Source organism: Ailuropoda melanoleuca, chromosome 7 (genome assembly GCF_002007445.2).
Source record: "Ailuropoda melanoleuca isolate Jingjing chromosome 7, ASM200744v2, whole genome shotgun sequence".
In the NCBI taxonomy this organism is placed as follows: domain Eukaryota; kingdom Metazoa; phylum Chordata; class Mammalia; order Carnivora; family Ursidae; genus Ailuropoda; species Ailuropoda melanoleuca.
Genome location: NC_048224.1, coordinates 130,045,061 through 130,051,601, shown reverse-complemented (window position 1 = coordinate 130,051,601; position 6,541 = coordinate 130,045,061). Strand labels below are relative to the sequence as shown.

The window sequence follows — 6,541 nt, the reverse complement described above, 5'->3', positions numbered from 1 at the left end:
CAGGCTCCCAGTGGAGGAGCCCGACGTGGGGCTCGATCCCATAACGCCGGGATCACGCCCTGAGCCAAAGGCAGACGCTTAACCGCTGTGCCACCCAGGCGCCCCCAAAATAAAAATCTTTAAATAAATAAGTACATGGTATCACCCAGTATGTGACCTTTCGTGACCGGCTTCTTTCGCTCAGTGTGGTTTTGGGGTTCATCCATGTTGTTGCCTCTATCAACACTCTTCCCTATTCTTTGTTATGTACTGATAGAACTTAACTATTCTGTGTAATTTAAGGTGAAAATATTCTCTGCCAGTTTTTCATTTGTCTTTTGACTTTGCTTATGATGATTTTGCTAAGTAAAAGTTTATATTTGTCTGTCTATATGTATGTGTAGATACATTAGATTTTAGATAGATAGAGAGTACTTAAATCTCTCTCCGTGGCTTCTGGAATTTGAATTATAACGGAATGGCTTTCCTCATGTCCAGGTAATAAAGGAATGGACATGTTTTATTCTTGAATGTATCTTTTCATTTTTTTTTACATCGAAATGACTGATCTCTTTGGAGTATATTTTAATGTAAAGTAAGGGACATAAATCTAAATATATATATATATTTTCAAATGACTCTCCGCTTGTCCTGGTACCATTTGTTAAAAGTTACTCTTTCCCCTCAATGATTTAAGATGCTTCCTTTCTCATATGCTAAATTTTCACATATACTTAAAATTGTTTCCATTGGTTTGTCTGTTAGCCAGGCATCAACACCACATTGTTTTAATTACAGGGTCTCTACAGTAATTTTTAATAAGTGGTAAGGCCAACCCCTCTAATTGTTCCTCCTTTTGAAGATATTCATGAGTATTCTTGCTTATTTATTTTTCCATATGAATCTTAGGATCCAGTGCCAGGAAAAATTTTGCTGGCATCTTTTTGGGGAGTTACCTTAAGTTAATATTATTAACTTGGAGAGACTTGAAATAGCTATGATGTTAATTGGTCCTATGCAAAAACAAGGAATGTGTTTCTATTTTTGTTTAATCATACTTTTGTGACTTTTCAGGACTGTTTCAACAGGTTTGACCCATAACCTCTTAAAACACAGTGTTTCCCATTATCTATGTAACTAGGTCAATGGAGGATGGCCAATCATAGTAGCAGCTCTTCTCTTTGAGCGGAGATGAGGAAATGGACTGACAGAGAGGCAAACAGAAGAGCAAATACCTTCTATGCTCTACTTTCCCTGAGTTTTGTTCTGTTAGTCCCACTGAGGGTTTTACCCAGGTGAATGCTGCTAGCTATGCTGCTATATAGTATCACTAAAACACTGTCCTTAGTAAGCTTTACTGGACAATATGGCCGAACACAACATGGGATAGGAAACAGACTAGAGACTGAATATAGGAATCTAGTGTATAATGGGGTTTGGGGGTTAAGTTATTCTATTTTTTACTCAAGTCAGAGACTTGGAATGGGACATCTCATCTACCCAGTGAGTTGATTCCAGAAAGAGTCAGAGGAAAAATAACAAGGATCAGGAAAGTGGTTTCCCAATGGTGAAAGCAGAACTTCCTGGCACTCTGTTGGGTGTCTCTGTTGTGCAAGGATGCTTTAAAACCTAATGGAGTAACAGAGGCTATATAAACAAAGGAGGTATGGGAGGAAAGGGAAAAGATTCTTTCTTTTTTCAAACCCTTCCAGCTCCTCTTCAGCTCAGAGAACAAAGAGATTATGTAGGCCCCACAGCAATCTTGTGTTAATAATGCCCAGTCAGCCCTCTGTTGACACTATCACCTAAGCCTCTTCTGGGACCCTTGAGTTACCCACAGATTAGCACAATAAAAAGCCTCCTGTTCCAAAAGATTTCCCATGCTTTGAATCTTTCCTAGTCCCCTTATTCTTAAAATGTACCAGAACATCCATACAATAGGGTAGTATGTATCTGTAACAAGGAATAAGGAAAATCTCTATATACAACAGTGGAGTGATTGCCAGGATACACTGTTGAGAGAAAGAAATCAAGAGGGGGCACCTGGCTGGCTCAGTTGGTAGAGCCTGCAACTCTTGATCCTGAGATAGTGAGTTCAAGCCCCACATTAGGTGTGGTGACATCTTTAAAAAAAAAAGAGAGAGAGAGAGAGAAAAAAGAAAAGAAATCAAGGTAGAGAAAAGTATATATAGTATGCTACCATTTAAGAAAGGAGGATTACAGATATAGACATATAGTTAATGCTCATATTAAAAACAATGGAGATAATCCATAGCCCTTGCCTCCATTCCTGCTGCCCGTCCGACCTATTCAAGCCCAGAGAGCTGGTAGCTCCACTGTGCCATATGAGGCATTTGCACCCTTTTTGGCAGTGACGACTGTCTCTCTGAACAGTGTCTGAGTGCTATGAAGATCGCACACAGAGGTCCAGATTCATTTCATCATCAGAACGTCAACAGATACATGAACTGCTGCTTTGGATTTCACTGGTTGGCAGTGGTTGACCAACTGTTTGGAATGCAGCCAATTTGAGCAAAGAAACATCCTTACTTGTGGATCTGTTACAATGGTGAAATCTACAACCACAAGGAGATGAAACATATCTCCTTTTGAATTTAATTACCCTTTAATTCTCCTTTTAAATTTATTTTGAATTTAATCACCAGACCAAAATTAATGGTGAGATAATCCTTCATTGTTATGACAAAGGAGGAACTGAGCAAATAATCTGTATGTCGGATGGGGTGCTTGAATTTATTTTATCGGATACCACCAATAAGAGAGTGTTCTTGAGCAGAGACACCTATGGAGTCAGACCTTTGTTTAAAGCCATGATAGAAGGTGGATTTTCCATCTTCAAAAAAAAAAAAAAAGAAAGAAAGAAAGTGAAGGCTTTTCTTCTGGGACACTATCAAATTTTGCATTTAAAGTCAAATGACAAAGTTACATCTGTGGAAATGGTTAAATATCATCACTGTAGAGACAAACGCCTGCATGCCCTCTCTAACAGTGTGGAGAAAGTACTCCCAGGTCTTGACGTGAAAACTGTGGAGAGGTGATGAGAACTGGAGACAGCAAGTATAGACAACATTTCAAGGACTTTTGCTATAAAGGAGAGGGAGAGATAGAAGATGAGAGGTAGTATAGTGTGTGTGGATGTGCAAATGCTATCAATGATCCAGTAGAGAGGACGAACTGACGATGCAAGAGACAGGGGGAACAATCCTTAAAACTGAAACTCAAGGCAGCAAACCTGTTGTGATTCTATGATGGTTAAGTAATTAATGTTCACCTGGGGAAGCAGATTTATTCATGTTCTCTTTTCCTCTTCATGCACATGCCTACTTTTGGATCTTTTTTTTTCTTCCAGATTCTTTTTGACAATGCTATTAAGAAACATTACACGACAGACAGAAGGACTGGATGCCTTTTATCAGGGGTCCCGGATTCCATCTTGGCTGCTGTCACCCTGTTGAAGCAGCTAAAAGAGGCTCCGGTACAGTATGCTCTCCAGATATTCGCATTTGACATGGAAGACAGTCCCCATTTACTGGCTGCTGGAAACGTAGCAAATGAATATCATGAAGTCCTTTTTTTTTTTTTTTAAAGATTTTATTTATTTATTTGACAGAGAGAGACAGCCAGCGAGAGAGGGAACACAAGCAGGGGGAGTGGGAGAGGAAGAAGCAGGCTCCCAGCAGAGGAGCCTGATATGGGGCTTGATCCCAGAACGCTGGGATCACACCCTGAGCCAAAGGCAGACACTTAACGACTGCGCCACTCAGGCGCCCCCATGAAGTCCTTGTTGACTCTGAGGAAGGCATTCAGATACTGAATGAAATCACATTTTCCTTGGAAACTTAGGACCTTACAACAGTTCACACTTCAGGAGATATATATTTAATTTCCAAGTACATCTGGAAGAACACAGATAGCGTGGTGATCTTCTCTGGAGAAGGTTCAGATGTACTTCTACAGAGTTACATTTATTTTCACAAAAACTTCTTCTAAAAAAAAACCAATGAGTGTGAGAAACTTCAAGGAACTCTATTTGATGTTATTCTCCACACAAATCAAACTACTGGCACCCATGGACTTGAACTGAAAGTCCCATTCCTGGATCTTTGATTTTCTTCCCATTACTTGTCTCTGCTACCAGCAATGAAAATTCCAGAGAATGGGATAGAAAAACATCCTGAGAAAGAATATTCGAAGACTCTACTCAGATCCTTAAAGTGATTCTCTGGTGACCAACAGAAGCCTTCAGTGATGGGATAACTTCAGTCAATAATTTCTGGTTTAAGATTTTACAGGAATCAGGGGGCCTGGCTGGCTCAGTCAGTGGAGTGTATGACTTTTGATCTCAGGGTTGTGAGTTCGAGCCCCATGTTGGGTTTATTTTACTTAAAAATAAAATCTTAAATAAAGATTTTATAGGAATATATTGACAGCATTTTGGTGATGCTATGATGGTGACTACGAGACAGAAATTTCCCTCAGTACTCTTCAAACTTACAAAGGCGATTACTACCATTAATCTTTGAATGCTGCCACCCAGGACAGACTGACTGGCTGACCAGTTACTGGATGCCCAAGCAGATCAATGCCACCAACCCTTCTGCCTGCACTCTGACCCATTACAGCTATGAAAGGTGAGGCACTCTTTAAAGTACAGATGGAAAGTAAATGTTCCCTCTTGTGAAGGGTAGTGGGACTAGGGGCAGGTGGGGCCATCCACCCGTATATACTCGAGCATGTAAAAAAAAATTTTCAAATCTAAAAAACAAAGAGAAAATAAATCATAAAATTAAAAAGAGATTGTTACTAATGGGGTGGGAGGAGGAACAGGTAGAGGAGACAGAGATAAAAGCCAGACATGTTTTATATACTTGATTTTGAAACCATGTAAATATTTTGTAGCTCTAAAACAAGATTAAATTTTAACAACCTCCAAGTATCTAAAGGAAAATGAAGCAAATGAAATCACTAAGAATCCTTAGTGACCTCCTAACTACTAAATCTGACATCTTGCTTGAGTGTACATGCAACTTATCCTGACTGTATAATTTCACATTTTTGATCATTGACTCATTATTAAAATTCTCTTTCTCCTTGGCTTTTCTGAGACCACTCTTCCCTGGTTTACCTAAAATCTCTGATTTCACTTCTTAGTATCCTTCACCAGGCCGTCTTCTTCTACCTCTGCTTTCAATATAAGTAGTTCCCATTCTTTTTTTTTTCTTTTTTACAATTTTATTTTTAAGTAATCTTTACACCCAACATGGGGCTCAAACTCACAACCCCGAGATCAAGAGTTGCCTGCTCTACCAACTAAGCCAGCCAGGTGCTCCCCTCCCACACACTTTTTAAGTAGGCTTCATGCCCAACACGGGGCTTGAACTCACAATCCTGAGATCGAGAGCAGCATGCTCTTGGGGCACCTGGGTGGCTCAGTCAGTTGGACACCTGATTCTTTTTTTTTTTTTTAAGATTTTTATTCATTTATTTGACAGAGACAAAGAGACAGCCAGTGAGAGAGGGAACACAAGCAGGGGGAGTGGGAGAGGAAGAAGCAGGCTCCCAGCAGAGGAGCCTGATGTGGGGCTCGATCCCAGAACGCCGGGATCACGCCCTGAGCTGAAGGCAGATGCTTAACGACTGGACACCTGATTCTTGGTTTCAGCTGAGGTCATATTCTTGGGGTCATGAGATCCAACCCCGTGTCGAGCCCCAATTGGGCTCCGCACTCACCATAGGGTCTGCTGGTCCCTCTCTCTCTCTGCTCCTCCCCCGCTTGCACTCACTCTCTCTCTCAAACAAATAAATGAAATCTAAAAATAAAAACAAAACAAGCCACATGCTCTAGGTAGTTTTCATTTGCTTTTGTTTTGTATTTTTTAAGTAATCTCTACACCCATCGTGGAGCTTGAACTCACAGCCCTGAGATCAAGAGCTGCACACTCCACCGACTGAGCCAGCCAGGCACCCCTAGGCAGTTCCATTCTTAATTTACTCTTTTTTTTTTTTTAAAGATTTTATTTATTTATTTGACAGAGATAGAGACAGCCAGCGAGAGAGGGAACACCAAGCAGGGGGAGTGGGAGAGGAAGAAGCAGGCTCATAACGGAGAAGCCTGATGTGGGACTCGATCCCATAACGCCGGGATCACGCCCTGAGCTGAAGGCAGACGCTTAACCGCTGTGCCACCCAGGCGCCCCTAATTTACTCTTTTTATCTACTGATTACTCCCAGCAGTAAAACCATATGTTATCCTGACTTCTATTAGACATATTTACATTAATGTATGATTATAAAAAAATTAAGATCTATATGAGTGCTGTACTATAGGGAAATATTGACATGGGAGAGGAAAATGAACCAATTTCAAGGGAACTGCTCTGAAATAGTTTCTTTGAATAAGTTATTTTGCATACCTACTGAATTACTGTCTGTTGTTCAAAACCCACCTCAGCTATTATCTACATTATAAAATCTTATCAGATTTCTCTGGCCAGAATTAATTATTACTTCTTCTTCACTGTGATAAGATCTCTCTTATGAC

The 6,541-nt window shown here is 40.3% G+C and overlaps 1 pseudogene; it reads left to right on the top strand.

Moving 5' to 3' along the window:
- The first annotated feature begins 2,186 nt into the window (after positions 1-2,186).
- LOC105235681 lies at positions 2,187-5,267 on the top strand (annotated as a pseudogene).
- The last annotated feature ends 1,274 nt before the right edge of the window (positions 5,268-6,541 follow it).